Source organism: Hemibagrus wyckioides, linkage group LG25, assembly GCF_019097595.1.
Source record: "Hemibagrus wyckioides isolate EC202008001 linkage group LG25, SWU_Hwy_1.0, whole genome shotgun sequence".
Classification (NCBI taxonomy): domain Eukaryota; kingdom Metazoa; phylum Chordata; class Actinopteri; order Siluriformes; family Bagridae; genus Hemibagrus; species Hemibagrus wyckioides.
The window spans coordinates 9,641,915-9,662,560 of record NC_080734.1 but is presented as its reverse complement, the minus strand read 5'-3'; the positions used below and the strand labels follow the sequence as shown (position 1 = coordinate 9,662,560).

At 38.5% G+C, this 20,646-nt stretch overlaps 1 protein-coding gene across 4 annotated transcripts in view; it reads right to left on the bottom strand.

Annotated features, from left to right (window-relative positions):
- Positions 1–9,474, bottom strand: part of LOC131346091 (disks large-associated protein 2) — a 127,005-nt gene extending 117,531 nt beyond the window's left edge. For 2 of the 4 annotated variants that reach the window (XM_058379435.1, XM_058379433.1), the window contains exon 1: positions 9,172–9,471. The gene's annotated coding sequence lies outside the window, so the exon portion shown is untranslated. Of the gene's footprint in view, positions 1–9,171 lie in introns of all 4 variants that reach the window. The other 2 variants (XM_058379436.1, XM_058379434.1) reach the window with 2 other exon arrangements.
- Positions 9,475–20,646: the final 11,172 nt, after the last annotated feature.

Sequence of the window (20,646 nt, the reverse complement as noted above, 5' to 3'; positions counted from 1 at the left end):
TACATGAATGAAATGATGTAAAAATATATGTAAGTCTCTAGTGGATATACAGTACAGTATGCACTGGAAGTATATATATATATTTTTTTTAAAGTGGCTGAATATTTATTTAAGTAATACACAGATATTTAAGTTTTCAAAGAAAAACTTTGCTCTAACATGAGGGAAGTTTAGTTTACCCTGATTGCATGTCCAGGGAACATTATCCCGAACTTAAGCCTGAATTACTTCAAATCCCAGCTTTACCTTTTAAAGCTATATACTTATATAAAATGGTTTCTAATTTTTCGAAAAAGTAAATGCTTTAGGACATAATAATGATATGTAAAATACAAACTATTGCTCTTTCCATCATACCCTCCACCTCCACCTCCACCCTCCACACACACATACAGATACCCAGAAATGAACTAAATAGCATGTAGGTATATTATAAAGATTAATAATTGTTGGGTAACCATGTTTTCTTAATTTTAAATGACAAATTTTTCATTTTAAGTACATTAGAAGGCTTTTTATGATGAGATTTTTGATGAGTCTTAGTAGTTCTTAGTATTGAATCACTCATATTGTCTCCCCCTACCACTTTTTACTGTGATTACTGAAAAATCAATAAATACTTTCAGACCAAGAAGGGGAAAAAATAACAATTCTAGCTTGAACAACAGAGGACTCTCTTTATGGCAGCCGGTCTAATAATCTCTTCAGTGTTTAACTATTTTGGACATTTTGTTTCTTTTGGGCTTGTTGCTCGCTCACGAAACAAAAAGCATTTTTATACCAACTGCCTTTACCTACACAGCATGCTGCCTACTGAAACGTTCATTTCTACCATGGGTACTAAGTTACACAGAGCTAAAATGAACAGAGTTACACCACCTTACTGGTGTATTTCTCTGCTCATAGATCTGTAAGTCCAAAAAAATCACTACAGCAAAAAAAAAACACATTTTGTCAAGCTAGATATTTTCCTTCATGTAAACAGACAAAAACTTTAAACAGGCCAGCAACAATTGCCTAATAGATTTCTTGTGTTCTTCGTGATGAAGCAGTTTTCCTGATTAACACTCATATCTGTATGCTGAGGCCTCGAAAGAATGTGGTTATTGTTAAAAATATTAGATTATACCTTTTTTGCTTTTTCATCATCCTTCATCGCAATTAAATGAGGACTTTACAGGAAAATTAAATGGGCACTATAAGTAATTTGTTGTTGGTATCATGGTTTAATCTTTTTCTAGGAGCCCTGTCTTATTCATGTTTTCCAGTAATATAAAAAAAAAAAAACACTTTCTGATACGGATACACTTGGTGACATTGCATTATATTGTCTGAGGCTTTCACAACTTCAATCCAGTGTCATGGAGCAGGGAAAATACAAACATCCCATACACTGGTGTAGGTTCACATTGACCTCAAGCGTACATCAGACTGAATTTCAGTGCTGGAAGCTCTCATCTTTGTAGTGCTTCCAGACAACACAGACTTTGGGTGTGACATGCTTGCAAACTGTAAAGATCCAAACAGACTTCCAACACCCTCGGAGCTCTGGAAAAGCACTTCAGATGGGACGGTGCGTGGCAGTTTCTAAAATAGTTTTATGAAACCTAAGCATCTGAACTGCCCGCCCACCACTGTGATAGCCAGTAAAGATGTGTGAATGAATGAATAAGGAACGGCTAGTCAGCATGTCTCATATTCTTCTCATGAAATGCACTTATCGTGGCACAGCGTTAAGTCATAGGCAATCTATCAGTTAAATTACATTTATTACATGTTTGTGAACGGATAGATGAACATAGAAACCGAAATGATGTAGTGTTTACCTCCCTACTCAGTCATTAAAATAATTTAACAGTGCAGTGAGATGGAGCAGCTTTTCTCTTTCAAGTCAGTGCAGTAGAGCTCTTTACAAGGAATTAATTAGTAACCTAATAGCTAACCACATTTTTAAATTAAGTTGCTCATTCAAGTTTAAATCATAACACAGGACAAGCTGGAGACATAGGACAAGCGTTCCACTTAGTTCCATGCAGAGAAAAGTTCAAAAGCCTCTAATCATGCTTTCCATAAATGTTTTCAATTTGATGATGAGATTCTGTATAATCTTCCTAAAATAAGGTCAAAATGGAATCCTCATTTCAGTCGAACTGCTGCCAATTTATTTGATCACACAACAATAAAATGTGTCCTTTCATATATCACACATTGCTTGTGTTATATCAGCCCCCTTAACTGTAGAATGGCCATGAACCTCCCACTGTTCTGAAATACTATGAAAGATCTGGGCTTCATTTCAAATGGCTCTCAGACGCAGAGAACAACAAGGCTGGTTTACACTCGACGCATGAAGCAGCAGCGACATGAGCAGCACATTCACCTGCATACTTTATGTAGCCTTCATTCGGATGAATAAAAGAGACATCCACTAGATGGCACATCAAAGGCAAAACATCTCTTTCCTTCTGGTTTACAAGATGATGATGGCAATATGAGAATTAAATAAAATATCGATTTAAATAAATAAATATATAGCTATTATGTACCATTCGCAAAAATACATAGGACATACATCTGTGTGTATACTTAGAATTATTTTTTATGCCCTGTTAACAGACCAAATACCAAATACACTTCCAGATAACTTACAGTATAACATAATTGCTTAACTAGTCCATTCAAATCAATCTATCAGCTGTCCTTAAACTGTCCTGCAAGCATTGTGCAGTACAAGCTTGTCATAGTAGATGCAGTTCCCATTTTGACCACAAGGTGTAATAATAACTCTTACAGAAACTAAGCATAAGGCAGTGTACACTTGGGCTCGACAATTGTGCAACACCTAGAAATTTATGGTCACTTATTTAGAAATTGCTGTTCATTCAAAAGAGGTATTTTATTAGTAGTATTTTAACAGAGGTTAAAAAGCATGGAGCCATTAATAAGGAATTTACTAAGATTAATATTTCATGAATAAACAGTGATGCACCTGCCCCTATGGAAGTCCTGCCATTAATCTGAAGGATTAAAAGAAACATTCATTAGCTGAGTCATGAGCCAAAGAATTTCTGCTCATCATGTTTCCAAGATGAACTATAAAATGTTTAGTGATTTCATGCATAGTGATGTTATCCAGACTGATAAGCTCTGTTTCCCCTTAAAACGTTCCACCATCATTATGAATGTTCTCATAAGCTGTGTCTCAAATCAAAACTCTCACCTTACATTCAAAAGTATTTACTAATCTAGAAACTCCAGAAGACTAGGATGCAAAACATTTGTTAGGCTGAAGGCTAAAAAAGTATGCAATAAGAGATACAATACTGCTTTGTTTCGGTGTGGTAGATGTCATTATTTACTGTTGAATTTTTAGCTGTTCTTTAAACTGCCTTAGACAAACATGCAGTGAGGAATCCAGAAGAGTCACAGTGACACAATCTATGAGCTCTATATCAACTCACTGATTTCATGGGTCATAAAATATCAAACCAGACCTCTGCAGAGACGAGCTAAGAGCTGGATCATAACATAATGTAACTGGAATTTTAAGGTTCTGCAATTTACGACTGTGTAACTTTATCAAGGATTGTTTTATGTGTATTCAAGTGTGTGTTACATTATTAACATTGTGTCACACAGAATCTCTGTGTTCAACGCAATCCATTGTGGTAAATTATTATAACTGAATTCAAATGCTTGTAGCTTTGGACCCATACAGATATACACTGTGTGCACAATTGTTAGGCAAATGAGTATTTTGACTAAATCATCATTTTTATGCATATTTTCCAAGTCCAAGCTGTATAAACATGAATGCTTACTGCATTTAAGCATATCAGGTGACGCGTATTTGTGTAATAAGGGAGGGTGTGGCCTAAGGAGATCAACACCCTATATCAAGGTGTGCATAATTATTAGGCAGCTTTTTTCCTCAGGCAAAATGGGCCAAAAAAGAGATTAACTGACCATGAAAAGTCAAAAATTCTTTCAGAGGGATGCAGCTCTCTTGAAAGTGATTGATATTGGGGCGTGATCACAGAACCATCAAACATTTTGTTGCAAATAGTCAACAGGGTCACAAGAAATGTGCTGAGAAAAAAAGACGCAAATTAACTACAAAAGATTTGAGAAGAAAAAAATGTAATGCAGTCAGAAATTCATTATCCTCCAGTGCTGTCATATTCCTGAACTGCAACCTACCTGGAGTCCCCACAAGTACACAGTGTTCTGTGCTCAGAGACAGGGTCAAGGTAAGGAAGGCTGAAACCTGACCACCACAGAGCACAACACATAAGCTGAAACGTCAAGTAATATCTAAAGACAGATTTTACAAAGGTTCATCGGACTTATAGGATTTGACAGACCAGATTGATGGGCACGTAGCTGGATCAGTAATGAGCACAGAGCTCCACTTCAACGCAAGGAGCAAGGTGGAGAGGTATGGGCTGGTATTATTGAAGATGAGCTAGTTGGACCATTTCTGGTTGAAGATGGACTCAAAATCATCTCCCAAACCTACCTTATCTTTAGGGCCATGATATTTATGTAGGACAATGCTCCATTGCATGCATCGAAGTACTTCACTGCATGGCTAGCCAGTAAAGGCCTTAAAGATAAAAGAATAATGACATGGCCCCTTCCTCACCTGACCTAAACCATATTGAGAACTTGTGGGCTCTTCTTAAACAGGAGATTTACAGTGAATGAAAACAGTACACCTCTCTGAACAGTGTCTGGGAAGCTGTGGTTACTGCTGCACAAAACGTTCATCCACAACAGATCAAGAAACTGACAGACTCCATGAACGGAAGGCTTATGAGTGTCACTGAAAAGAAGGGTGGCTATATTGGTCACCGATTCTTTTCTTTTTTTTTAAATGTCAGAAATGTTTATTTGTAAATTTTGAGCTGTTTGTTTATTATTCTCACTTCAACCAATGAAAATAAACAAGGGAGATGATGTTTGTTGTTTTTCATTTAGTTACATAATAATTCTGCACACTACTAGTTGCCTAATAATTGGGCACATAAATATTCTCCTAAGACAACCAAAACCTCACTTTTACTTCCTTAAATATTGAGGTTTGAGGTATTTTGGATTAACCGAGACCACTGTAGTTGTTCAATAATGAAATTAATTCTCAAAAATACAACTAATAATTGTGCACACAGTGTAAGTACAGACATACTGCAAGTTTGTACAACAGTCTGATCATAAAAGGAACAAAAATTCAGTTTCCTTATGCATCAATTTTATCTGTGGCAAATTTGTTTATTAACAAGCCCACAAACTGCACGGTCAAATAGTTAAAACAACCTGAGAATTCTTTATTAATTAAATAATATTAATAAATTACACAAATCAGTGTTACTAATAGGAGCATAGTAATGGAGCAGCAGTTCCCAAGTTTGATCCTGAGCTCAGGATGGTTACTGCTTTCATGTTCTTTCTGTTTCTGAGTAGGTTGCCTTTGGGTTTTCTGGTTGTTTTCTGTCTCCTAAAAAGTGCTGGTAGATGAATTTGCTACGCTAATGCTCCATCCGCATATATATTGATATTATTAAAAGTATAATTTTTGAGTCCACTGGAAATTAAGGCTTACGATTTGTCCTCCCATGGGGAGAAATCTTTGTAGAGATTTTTGGATAAGTCTCAAGTATAACCTTTAACAGTACTTCCAACGTCATAATCAGTCCATACAAATTCTTGTTTTTGACGTTGTAGAACTTTTTGAAAAATGCCAGTTTCACCAGTATATTAAAAAAAAAGAATTTTTGAAGAACTTTTGGCTATGTTCTTTAATTCCCCTTCTCACCCACACAGTATGCAGTTCAGTTCTCAATATGTTTTGCATAGCAGTACATAACACACTATCACCACCTAATTGGTTGGCTTGCCAATGTGAGTATTTTCAAAAACGTTTTTGCATTTTCACTCGGGTGGATATTTTTAAAAATGCTGTTCGTGTGGACAGGGATTTTTTTAACCAGAGGAATAACAAAATTGCTTACAAAATTCTCTGTAGACATGTGGATGGCACCTAATTTGCCCCTGGGTGTCAATGTGTGTGATAATGTGTGTGTGCATGGTGCTCTATAATATAGTGGTGTCCCATCCAGGACCTTGCATGTAGTATTCCTTCAATATCCTCTGGATCCTCTGCAGCCCTGACCAGAATAAAGTAGTTACTGAAGATAAATGCATGAAATTAATGTCCATATCATCTATAATTATAACGTTATAATGTAAAGTAGCATAAACACTAACAATAAAAACCAAAAGGTTAATAATCATGATTGCTCATGAAGGCACCTCACACTAAAATACAGGTAATGTGGTTTAGAGTCAACAGGTAAATGTGACCGAATAAGCAGCCATGGCTCTGTAACTGTCCTTAATTTGAGCTGACTATTTATATAAATAATAAGAATAATAAATGTATTTATAAATAATAAATATATTAATAGCTTTAATTAAATATGACTACAGCTAAATTTCATCTGTTTTATTAAAATGAACAAAACTTAGTAGAGTCTATATCACTTCCTGAAGTTTATGTAAAAAAAAAAAAAAACGCACACTTACACAGCAAACCTTGCCTTTAGAATACCATTAAATGTATTCCGAATGAAAAACTGACCATCCTTTTCTCCTATGCTTTTAGATTATTTCAAGGTTTGTGAGGTTTCCAGAAAGGACCATTTATTTTCACCAAACCTGTATTTAGGGAACTCTAATTCAGCTTTACTGAAATTCTGAAATCTTTAGGTCATTTAAAGTAAATTCATTCTGTATTTAATTCCTTCTTTTACTGTCTCACTGTCACAAAATCATCTGCATAAATTAGGGTGCATTTCATGTAAAATGGGGTAAGCCATGAGGTTGTGCACATGCTACAAAATAATGCATCACTTTTTTTTTTTTGTTTTATGACTTGAATTATGTCATATGTCATATTTCATTTCTCTTGAGTAAAACCGACTAGATGTCTTGTGTGCTTACTGAGCCTATGTTAATCTTTTCTCACTGGACAAAATGTTTTAAATAGGCATAGCGCAGCCAACTAAATGAACTGATGCTCAATCACAAGCTACATGCTATGGGCTGTGCTCGTTTAGCTGAGTGAAACATGTGTAATTAAAAATGTTGATGCATGTCAGTATTCAGAGTTAATTAACAACAGAAACAACTGCTTGGAAGGTTAGGCACTGTTTGTGCAAACCATTTTGTTACTAATAGATCTAAACTGTATTTTTTATTATCTCTTGGTTTTATGCTATATGATTAATGCAAATGAAAAGCTTAATCAGGCTTTTTTTCTTGTAGAAGATTGGTGCATGATTTAATAGAAGCCTTTGTCACATATACATTACAGCACAGTGAAATTCTTTCTTCACATATCCCAACTTTGGAAGTTGGGGTTAGAGCACAGGGTCAGCCCTGATGCAGCACCCTGGACCAGTGAGGGTTAAGGGCCTTGCTTATGGGCCCACCGATGGTAGCTTGGCAGTGCTGGGGCTTGAACCCCAATCTACAGTCAACAACCCAGAGCCGTAACTACTTCAGCCACCACTACCCTGATAAATACATCTATTTTAAGAATCTCTGCTAGGAATATGCTACATTATATGCCAAGAAACTGGCAACCATGAAAGCATCAACTTTGTGCAGGTCATTCTTATTTCTGTACTCTAAACAAGCCACTCGGAATTCAAATCTCTCTGGATATGGAGATTATCCTTGTATTATACTGATGTGATTTGAATTTGCATGTCAGTCTCCAACTCTGAATATGACCCCATGTACCTTGCATTAGGTGAGCTGGATAAATTGACCCATGGCAACATCTGCTGGTTTTTTGAAAAACACAAATATACTGTACCTCTTAATAAAAACAGTAAATGTTAACTATAATGTTGAAACTATTTTTTAGTTTACCCAGGCTATGTTCTTAAAACTTTTATGGAACTCTTGCCTACTTAAGAGCTTCATATATCTTACCCCAAGAGGGCATGTGCAATATGCAAATAGAAAAACAACCTTAAAGGGACAACCTTAAAGGGAATGGGGCAGATTTTATCTCTGGTGAATAAACACGCTGCTACTTACCTACGCAACCTTCACTTAAGTGAATCACAGTATATCATGTAACTGCTTATCTGCAAGTCTCTCTCTCTCTCTCTCACACACACACACACACACACACACACACTGCAGTGAGTTTAATATGTAACATCATTTGGGATCAATAAAGGTTCCATGAAGCTTCAGCAGAAAACAACCTGGTGTGTGTAACCAGGATGAATGAAAGACAGAATCACAGTACATGCAAGATAAAATGACAGTAAACAGAAGACCCCATCTGTCACACAACACACATACAGACATACACATATACATACATACACACATATGGACAGTGACGGACGCTTCACTGCCGAGCACTGAAGCAGAAAATTTCATCTCTGCACTTCAAGATCTGAGCTTATTGCTAGGCAACCTTTCCTCCTTCATTACTCTCTCTCCATTCATACCAGTCAAGAGAGCTTCAGTCCCGTATGGATGCGCAACAAGATCACACACTCCGGCCAAGCACGCACGCACACACACACACACACTCGCGCACACACACACACACACAAACACGACGCTTTTCGCACACCCACTAAGTGAGAGATACCTGTAAGTACGTCTCTCTCTCTCTCTCTCTCTCCCGTTCTCTCTCTCACGCACACACACACACACACACGCCAACGGAAGCTGTAATCACATTGAGTACATATTGTTCTCTACATCTTCATCCTGTCATTCACCATTCCCTAACGGATACCTGTAACTGCTATCTCGCAAACACACAGAGAGAGAGAGAGAGAGAGAGAGAGAGAGAGAGAGAGAGACTGAATCATGCCCTCATGTTCATTACATGTTCTTCACATACATCAATTCTCCATTTTCTACAGGTCTCCTAACACCACGTTTGATATTCTATGCCATCCCTTAAGGTCAAAAACCATTTGTCTGTTATTATTACCTTATTTTCTTCGTATTGTTATTCAGTGATAAGGTGTAATGAGAGGTTTTCTACGACTTAAAGGCAAACGACATGATTTGTGAAAATGAGGGAAGACGTGCCGGCTCATTAGTAACAAACACTGATGCCCGTGTTCTTACCTGAGAATCCGTGCGTGTGTCGGAGTCATTGGTACACACACATGCTTCTTCTCATCATGACAGCGAAACACAGGAGGAGGACACACAGATGTAGAAATGAGCCAAATCCAGTCCCATGTGGGGAACAAATCTTCCCTGCTCCTCTACCGGTTGGGTTTCCTTTTTTTTGCGTATTCCCCCTTTTTTCACTCCCTCTGGTATGTGTGTGAAGCGGAGGACTGGATAGGAGAGGGGACTGGTGTATGGTGTGTATGAGTGTGTGCGTGTGTTTAGTCCTCCACTGCAGCAGAAAGGACTGAGACGCTTTCTGCATGTTCCGCAAAACACGGAGACGGACCCGGATTCAGGATTCTGCAGCTTCCCTGTTTTCTCTTTGTAACTCTATCTTTATCTTTCTTCTTCTTCTTCTTCTTCTTCTTCTTTTTGCATGAACTGCATCAGTTTGATTTTGTCCTTGGCTCAGTTGTCAGCTTCATGGCAAGGCCAACCCGACGTCCAACAGGAGGCAACATAGACAGAATCAGTCAGACTGAAACTGGATTTCTTCCCTTGACATGAACTCACATTTTAATCATAACTTAATGTGTTTAGAAAGGCTAAAGGCTATGGGACTTAGGTCAGATTTGATTCCAAATAAGGGTCTAAATCTGCCAGGTGATTGTGCTGTGTCAGCACAGAGATTGTCCAAGTTCGACCCTGCATCCTTAAGATTGTCAATGCAGCAGCAATGAGCACATTGGCTGTTGCCCATCAGTATCTTAGATGGATTTTAGACATCAGTGACACAAGCGAAGGTCTTGCAGCATATCTCCTTGGACTAACCATTCTGTATTGTGAAATCCAACCTAAGTGAAAATAACAAGGGGCAAGGGGTCTCAACAAGTTAACTCATCAGTCAGCTAGACAGCAGGTGGTATGAAATTCAAGACAATCTGACCTGGTGGGCAGAAGTGAGAAGGGTCATGGAGATAGCATGTTATGCTCATTGCAATGCTAATGAGGGGAACACCATCTCTAATACCTGCCACCAAACACTATATTCAATAAAAAGGCACTAATAAGAGGCACTAGTATGACACAGGACTGGCTTTATTCTGTATGTTGCCTGATGTGTACAAGGTGGGAAGAAAGAAGGATAAAGAAGGATAGCTGTTACTGTATGAGAGCAGTAACCTTAATCATATCCATAACATCATTAACCCTAAGCTTAACCTTCATAAACATAAACCTAAAGATAGTGAACTCGTCTTTTTCTACAGCCCACTTAACTGAGAGAGTGCTTAGGGTGTTTTAATGTAACATTTATTTTCATTTTAAAATCAAAACAACTAGTAAAAGAGGAATCCAAGATGAGATATAAAAAAAAAATTCAAGCAGCACACATGTATTTTGTGTTACTAGAAATATTTTCTCTCCCTGTCTTTGAGTGTTTGGCCATGATCTGAACAAAGTTAAGCTGACGAGGATAATCTGCAAACAAGCTCAAAAATTCAGTTTGTATATTTTTGTTTAAGGTCACATGCATGTTTACCTCATTTACCTTAGTTGTGTGCTCATTAGTTGCAAGGATAAAAGGCAAACCTCACTAAGTATGTTTAAAGTATGTTCCTAATGAGAATATTGTGGTAAGAGAATTCAGTATTCAGGTAATATTATCCCTTGATGCAAAAAAAGTGGTAGGCATAAACTGGGACAAAAACTGTTCCACTGTTACATAACTGGGAAGCTTAGTAGGAAAAGACCCTTGCTCTAATTTATGATTTACTATAGTAATTGCAGTTAAGAGTCCAGGGAAGACCTTCAGCTGCTTCCCACAGGGCACTGGATATCCTTCCAGCTGGAAACTGGAGTCCTGGTTGGTGACAGTGGAAAAATCATGTTGAAAGACTAAATTTACCAATATGGTATTCTTTTACATATCCTTGTGCATCCACTGGTGCACAAGGTCACATTCTCTACTTGAGCAGCATTACTGCGTAGGTACACACACATGCCTCTTTGCATAACTACAAGCTGAAGCTCTCATTCAGCAGCCCAAACTAAGAGTTTGTATGTGTGTGGGTGGTTGGGGGGGTTAAACACCTCGCTAAGATAAGGAGGTGCAAGAAAGGATGTGGGAGGTCCATGCCAGCAGGATGACGGGGATGCAGAGGTAGGATGCTCAAAGGAAATGGGAGCATGCAATGGACAAGAAGATTACATGGTCTGAGCCTGTGCCATTATACAGTGCATTCATTTCTTAATCAAGTTGATATACACTATATTGCCAAAAGTATTCGCTCACCCATCCAAATAATCAGAATCAGGTGTTCCAGTCACTTCCATGGCCACAGGTGTATAAAATCAAGCACCTAGGCATGCAGACTGTTTTTACAAACATTTGTGAAAGAATGGGTCGCTCTCAGGAGCTCAGTGAATTCCAGCGTGGAACTGTGATAGGATGCCACCTGTGCAACAAATCCAGTCGTGAAATTTCCTCGCTCCTAAATATTCCACAGTCAACTGTCAGCTGTATTATAAGAACGTGGAAGTGTTTGGGAACGACAGCAACTCAGCCACGAAGTGGTAGGCCACGTAAACTGACGGAGCGGGGTCAGCGGATGCTGAGGCGCATAGTGCGAAGAGGTCGCCAACTTTCTGCAGAGTCAATCGCTACAGACCTCCAAACTTCATGTGGCCTTCAGATTAGCTCAAGAACAGTGCGCAGAGAGCTTCATGGAATGGGTTTCCATGGCCGAGCAGCTGCATCCAAGCCATACATCACCAAGTGCAATGCAAAGCGTCGGATGCAGTGGTGTAAAGCACGCCGCCACTGGACTCTAGAGCAGTGGAGACGCGTTCTCTGGAGTGACGAATCGCGCTTCTCCATCTGACAATCTGATGGACGAGTCTGGGTTTGGCGGTTGCCAGGAGAACGGTACTTGTCTGACTGCATTGTGCCAAGTGTAAAGTTTGGTGGAGGGGGGATTATGGTGTGGGGTTGTTTTTCAGGAGCTGGGCTTGGCCCCTTAGTTCCAGTGAAAGGAACTCTGAATGCTTCAGCATACCAAGACATTTTGGACAATTCCATGCTCCCAACTTTGTGGGAACAGTTTGGAGCTGGCCCCTTCCTCTTCCAACATGACTGTGCACCAGTGCACAAAGCAAGGTCCATAAAGACATGGATGACAGAGTCTGGTGTGGATGAACTTGACTGGCCTGCACAGAGTCCTGACCTCAACCCGATAGAACACCTTTGGGATGAATTAGAGCGGAGACTGAGAGCCAGGCCTTCTCGTCCAACATCAGTGTGTGACCTCACAAATGCGCTTCTGGAACAATGGTCAAAAATTCCCATAAACACACTCCTAAACCTTGTGGACAGCCTTCCCAGGAGAGTTGAAGCTGTTATAGCTGCAAAGGGTGGACCGACGTCATATTGAACCCTATGGATTAGGAATGGGATGTCACTTAAGTTCATATGCAAGTCAAGGCAGGTGAGCGAATACTTTTGGCAATATAGTGTATGATGTCTCTATTTACTGACACTGATTTTTGCCATTACAAGGTTTCCTAAGGCTCTCCCAATTCACAATTTAAAGTCTTACGTTAAGTCTTAGATTAACATCTGTACTACCTTTGGGGTATCTGAGGTCAGTCACTGTATCTTTATATTATGTAGCATTCAAATTTTCAAATCACTAGAACGAAACAAAACCTAGCCTAAACCTGTTCTAGCATGACAGGGCCCCTGTGCACAAAGTTCCATGAATACAAGGTTGGTGTGGAGGAACTCCAATGGTTTGCACAAAGCCTTGACCTCAACTCTGCTGAACACCCTTGGGAGGTTTCCCATGCCTCCTCACATGATAGTACTGCCTGACCTCACTAATGTTATTGTGGCTGAATAAGCAAATCCCCACAGTTACACTACAAAATATAGTGTAAAGCCGTCACAGTAGTGTCAAAGTTTTGGCCATTAGTGTAGGATCATTAGTAGTATTTTAATTGATTTAAGTTTTATTGGTAGTTTGCATAAGATAGGGGTGATGTGATCAAATTTTCTGGTTCTAGTATGGACTTTGGCTGCTGCATTCTGGAGTTTGTACACAAACCTAGTGGACCATTCAGAACTGTTGGCTGTTTGGGACTTGACTATGACATTGGTCTTTAGTTTCTCTATTAAGGAGGACATTAACTAGTGCTGGTTCCTGGCTATAGTCACACATGAAGTTGTACATGGTTATAACCTATATAACCGTATTTCAGGTGTTTTTTGTTTATAGCCTTTGGCTGACACTCTTATCCTGAGCAACTTAGATTTTATCTCCTTTTGTTTCTACAATGGGACAGTTAAGGGCTGAGCCATGGCACCTTGGAGGTCCCGGGATTTTAACTCACAATCTTACAATCAGTAGCCCAACATCTTAATCACTGAGCTACCACTTCTCAGGGGTAACAGGTACCACCAGTAAAAATAAATCTTGCTTGTCCAATACACTTAATTTTGCTTTTGGATTGCGCTGTGTGATGCTTCCTCTTCACACATTCATCTTATATCTCCTCCTGTTGTGACTCAACTCTAAGCCTAGGTCATAACATGTTGGAGCTGACTATCCCATAGGAACAATGAATGCAAGATGCCAAGAAGCAGAACAGGGCTAAATATATATACTTGGTTCTCAAGCATTGCAGACAGGGTACTGTGTGGAGTACTGTGTGCATGCCAATTGAAGTAGGCTGTAGAAAGTTTGTGGCACACTCCCTCTGTAGAGGATGACATGCTGGACATTAGAGGAGACACATGAAGAAGGACATGACAAAGGCAGGTCAAAAAGATCAAACTGTGGTCTGCAAGTAGTACTTGCATACACAAGTCTGACCATAAAGCTTCACTGAAGGTGTCATATATTTGAAACACCAGAAACACCACAGGTTGACAAGTTATGTGATGATCTGCCCAAGTAAATCAGATAAAGTATCAGCTGATTGATCATTATTTTATGTGCTAAAAAAGAACTTGTGCAACCTTTTCATCAAAGCTGATATGGCAGATCATTATAGACCAAAGCTTTGCTCTGATACTGTAGGCAGAGATTAGTTTTCTTTCAAGTGGGAAAACATTTATATAATGTGGAATAAAACCCTGACTCAAAGCAATAAGTCTCCTCAAATTACATGCTCACTGATATTTTCACCATTTGAAAACTCTCGAATAATCGACCATGATGATTTATGGTATGCATATTGCACATCACATTGCAGCACTGTGTCATTTTCAGTCTGTCAAAACCAGAAGCTTCATACATATTCAACAAGAAGTTCATCATTCAGTCACTGTTAAGGCCTGTTAGCGTACTAATTGTTTGGATTCTGTGGGGTGAATGTACTATGTAAATCTGAGCTGTAGATAATGAAGCTGTGTTATTAAACTTCAGCTTTTTCTCCACTTTTAACTGTTAACTTTACTGTTAATGCTCCATGAATGCTGAAACTGATACCCGATTTTTGGTGCACCAACCATCTTATCAAAAAAATAAATAAAAAGGAGGAATGTCACTTGAGCTTGGCATTCAAACACAGAGAGCTTATTTGCACATGAACATATCCTCTAATAGTACTGGAATAGCAAGGCCAATTGTTTTGGTTTTTTGTATACACTGAAGAACAAATCATTCTGCTGCTACCATCAATATTTACCTCATTTAAAATCAGCCATGCAACCTCAAGCCATTTTATTAACTCCGCCATACTTGACTGATGAGCTTGTATGTTCTGGCTCATGAGCAGATCTTTTCTTTCATCACATTTTGCCTTTGGCATCACTAAGCTAGATGTTAATCTAGGTATCATCAGTGCATAGACCTTTGGCCTTCCAATTCTTACTGCTGATAGGTTGCTTGCATCTTGCTGTATGACTTCTAGATACACTATATTGCCAAAAGTTTTGGGACACCCCTCCAAATCATTGATTTCAGGTGTTCCAGTCACTTCCATGGCCACAGGTGTATAAAACCAAGCACCTAGGCATGCAGATTGCTTCTACAAACACTTGTGAAAGAATGGGTCACTCTTAGGAGCTCAGTGAATTCAAGCGTGGTATGTTGCATAAGTCCATTCATGAAATTTCCTCACTACTAAATCAACTGTTAGTGGTATTATAACAAAGTGGAAGCAATTGGGAACAACAGCAACTCAGCCACGAAGTGGTAATCCACATAAAATCATAGAGCAGGGTCAGCGCATGCTGAGGCGCACAGTGCACAGAAGTTGCCAACTTTCTGCAGAGTCAATTGCTACAGACCTCCAAACTTTGTGTGGCCTTCAGATTAGCTCACGAACAGAGCATAGAGAGCTTCATGGAGTGGGTTTTCATGGCCGAGCAGCTGCATCCAAGCCTCACCTCATCAAATGCAATGCAAAGCATCATATGCAGTGGTGTGAGCACACTTCCACTGGACTCTAGAGCAGTGGAGACGTGTTCTCTGGTGTGACGAATCACACTTCTCTGTCTCACTGTGTCAAATGTAAAGTTTGGTGGAGAGGGGATTGTGGTGTGGGGTTGTTTTTCAGGGGCTGGGCTTGGCCCCTTAGTTCCAGTGAAAGGAACTTTCACTGTTCCCAAACAATTTCATGTTCCCAAATTTGTGGGAAGTTTGGGGATGGCCCCTTCCTGTTCCAACATGACTGCACACCAGTGAACAAAGAAAGGTCCATAAAGACATGGATGAGCGAGTTTGGTGTGGAGGAACTTGACTGGCCTGGATAGAGTTCTGACTTCAACCCGATAGAATACCTTTGGGATGAATTAGTGTGGAGACTGTGAGCCAAGCCTTCTTGTCCAATATCAATGCCTGATCTCACAAATGCACATCTAGAGCAATGGTCAAAAAGCCTTCCCAGAAGAGTTGAAGCTGTTATAGCTGCAAAGGGGAGGCCAACTCCATATTACACCCTACAAATTAAGAATGACATGTCATTAAATTTCATGTGCATGTAAAGGCAGATGACCCAAAAACTTTGGCAATATAGTGTGTGTTGGGTTTCTCTTCACAGCTCTCACAGGGTTTGTCATCAACTGCTGTTGTTTTCCTTTGCCTAACCTGTTCAATGTATGGTTGTTAGGTCATCAGATCATTGCAGATTGGTGTACTGGCTATTGCTGGTGCTTGTGCAATGGTTCGGATTGCTTTTTCCTCTTTTTTCAGCTTCAAAATTATTTGCTTTTCTCCCATAGAAAGCTCTCCGGTCTTCATATTGGTTCGTCGTTTTTACAACAAATGCAGTCTTGACAGGTGAAACCCAAGGCTCAAACCAACAAAGTAGACATTCAGAGTTATAAATTTAATGTTATAAGTTTAAATAATCACTCTATCAAGGCACACCTGGGCATGAAGAAACACCTGTAATTCACATGTTCCAGTATTTTGTTCTCTTGAAAATTAAGTGAGTTCAAACAAAGGTGTCATGTTCTTACTTGTTTAACACATCTATATGTAAATATATGGAAAATAAAGCTAAATGTATTCATCTATCATCTCTTATATTAATCTTCTGAGCATAAAAACCCTAAATTGGCTATTTCATTCTAGCCAACTAGAGAAGCATTTGCTTGCTAAAATGCATGTTGCTAATTTCACCTCACCTGCCTGAATGAAAGATTCTCTACCATCCCTAAATAACACACATAATCATAAGTCTGTTTTGTTAAGAGATTAAAGTAAGCCAATTAACCACAGAATGCAGTTGTCTAATTTAACTTTTGTTCAAACATTTACAACCTCTTGCTTTCACTACCGCAGCACTCATTTTTCTTTGGCTTACCATCCAAAACTCCTATCAGACTACAATATATTCTTATACACTTTGTTCATGTCAAGTACAGCAGCAGAATTTAAATATACACTAAACATGATAACACATCTCCCATTTATAACCTGCATTCAGTTCTAAATTCTTATAACATTTAACCCTCATTCATCACTTTATTCCCTAAAGATCTGACTGATCTACATAGTTCCTACAAACATTCTAGTACTGCCAGATTACATGAAATCTCCAATTCAGGACTGCATACTGTGCCACAAATGAGTGTTCCATTCTGTCAGATATCCACAGGACCCATTCAAGCTCCATTGCAGCAGGAAACACAGACCAGACACTAGACAATAAAATCATCTTGTTTTGAACAGGACCCCATCTAGTGGTCGATCACATGCATTGCCCTGTAAATGAAAGGAAATGTAAATTAAAGGAACTTCTCTTTCTCACATTCTTTGTGTTTTCTGAGCCTGTGATGTCAGCGATTTCAGAATTAAAACCAGTACATATCAGCTCCAAACTGCAAATGAACTGCTTTGTCAGTAAAAATGGCAGCCCAAAATCAGATTAACTAATGCAAGAACAAACAGAACTGCACTAGAGCAAAATTGTGGACTGTACAGCGACAATGAACTTTCCACCAAAATGCCTGTTCATCAGTCTCATGTGAAAAATAACACTTGTCCAGAACCAATTCAAAATTGTAATATTATCTATTATATAATCATATTTAGTATACATTAATAATTCACTTGTTCATTGCCACTGGACAACATGAGAAAACACACAGTGCTGCTCATGACTTTGTGTAGTTCCGTAACATAAAGATTGAAACCTTCATTAATGACAACTATACGCATACACACACATTATTTTACATGTAGATGGGACAAAATTGCCACAGGGGTAGACAAATTATATGTTCGGTAAATGTGAATTAGCAAGTAAAATTTTAGTGTGTGGCATGGAGGCATAGTGTTAATGCCTCACAGGTCCAGTGTCCTGGTTTCGATCTTGAATCTGTATCGAGTTCCTGCTCATGTTCTCTGTGTCCACACCGGATTCCTGCTGCCTGTGCGGTTTACCCCCACTTCCCAAAGACATGCCGGTAGATGAACTGGCTAAGATAAATTGACCCTAGCAGCTTGTAGTATAGCTCATTATTTTAAGTTTACTATACACCAAATATGATTATTTTGTTAATATGGAGCACTTTTTTCTCTGGTTGTCAGATAATAAGAGTGGAAAAACACAGCAGCCTACTGAACTTATCTGTTAGGTGACTACTGATTTGAAACTTGTTCCTCTACTCTACTTGTTCCTGACATCCAGGCTAGTGATGTCAACTGTGTAGTGAACTCACAGCAAGCAAGGCTAAGTGCAGTTATGAAATTGTTTGTTTTTGATGACAGAAGAACAGTGTTTAGGAAAAAAGACAGATTGATTCCTGAAGAGTTTTGAATGATTTATCTGGTATCTTGGCACAGGTTAGACTCACTGTTTAAAAGAAGAAGGCCTTATAACCTCTTAGTCAGTTGGGTATTTTCTGCATGCTTCATATTCACTTACACTTGTATGATCTGTGCCAAAATTTCAGCAGGTTGGAAGTGTTCTTGCTGTGTTTCCCATTCCTCTCTGTTCCTGATTCAAGCTTTCCATCACTGAAAAGGCAGCAGTGTGTGCACATGTTCCGTGGGGAAAACTGTCGGAAAATAATGTACATTTTAAAAAGGATTAAATTCATAACCAAGGTAAGATACTCTTGCTGCAAATATTCTGTGGGTCTGTAAAGACACTGGCTGCTTTGAAACAACATCTAAAACACACCTGGTATAAAACTACCATAAACATGCAATTTTATTCCAATATTTTATCAATAAGATAATAATCAAGTGATGATGAAGATGCCACAAAGACAAAGATTTTTACAAAGATTTTACAATTTTTACAATTTAACAAGCTAGGTCTATGTATTCTACACAATAGTAGACAAGACTCACTCTAGAAAATATTACAATTGGACAGATCATAATTTCACTGTCTTTGTCCTCATGAAACGTCTTCAATCATTTCAAACACACAGGAACACACTCTTGGGGCCTACCTGAAATAAGACATGTTATCCTACTGTCTAATGCTTCCAGAACAATATTTTTTTCTTTAAAATGCTCTCTTTTGTGTTTATTATGTTCTGCAGCAATTATTTTACTACAAATGTGCAGTTGTCTCTTTTTTTTTATTTTTTTCCTACACTGTTATCATATTTGCATTGTGTAGAATAGTGTATTGTGTGGTTATGTATTGTCTTGTGACCTGAAGATACAATATTTCATCACTCCTGATACATGTAGATACATTCAGTTATGCTTAAAAATGTGGCTTGTTGAATATTTCAATAATATTACATGTAACAGAAAATGAATCCTCATTGAATCTGGTAGAAATTTTTATAAACAGAAATCCCCCAGCTTACCTTCTTTGCTGTAGTCATTCTGAATGTCTCTCCTTAAGTCCATCATGAAATACAGCAAGGAGAATGGTAAAGTAGCTCAGGGGAAAATATTTACATGTTGGTAATTCCTGTCCCATAGCTTATTTCGAGAAAGTGTACTCACTGCTCTGCGCTGGAATTATCTCAGCTGTACTGTATGTTTCTGCTTAAAAAGGATATTAAGGCATATTACAGATGCCTATAATAGGTCTAATTTATGCTCATGCTTCACTCATCCTTGTCATATCTGGATTATCTACAATGGGAAATTGAACTGTATGCTTATCCAGTGGAAATCTGCATTGTAGGCTGCTTAAAGCAGAATGCTGCTGTGCTCATCTTCCCACACATCTATCTCTCAAGAGCAATTTCTCCCACAATGCCACTTTTATCCAAGCAGCCCATCTCTACATGAATATAGAAATGTTGCAACTGTTTTTTGGTTTAATTCATTTTAATTCAATTCATTTTAATATATATATTTATATATATATTTTTGAAATGTTTAACTTTGAAATGTTTTTCACTTGATTCTCTGGTTCCTTCAGTCTTATCAAAAAAGTGCCAGTAGATGGACTGGTGTTCCATCCAAGGTATAGTCCCATCTCACTCCCAGTGTTCCCAGGATAGGCTCTGGATCCACTGTAGCCCTGATCAGGATTAGGATCCAACTTGAAAAACTTCTTTATACAAGTCAGGTTGATGAATCCAAAGTGTATTCCAAGAACAGTGGACATGAGGTGGGAATATGTGAGGCACCATGCACACACATTCATTCACACCAAAGGGAAATTACTGTTGCTAATTCACCCATTGCAATGTTTTTGGGAGGTGAAAGAAAACCAGTGAACACAGTGAAAATTCGAAGTAGACATTAAATCAAACGTTCTTTGTTGAATTGGGGACCCAAGAACTGTGAAGCAGCAACTTTGCCCATATGTAAATTGATAACAGCAAGACTTGGGTTTGATTTGGTTGAGAAAAATTAACCCTTGCATACTGTTCGAATAATTTGACCCATATTGACATTTGACAGCAATAGAAATACCCTAAATGTCATTCTTTTAGACTGAAATGTGAAGACTTCTCTTAAAGTGTCCTAAAATACACAAAAATGAAAATATTTTAAAATATTAAAATTTACTTTTGTACAGGTGCTACAATTTTTTGTACATTGAGGCTGT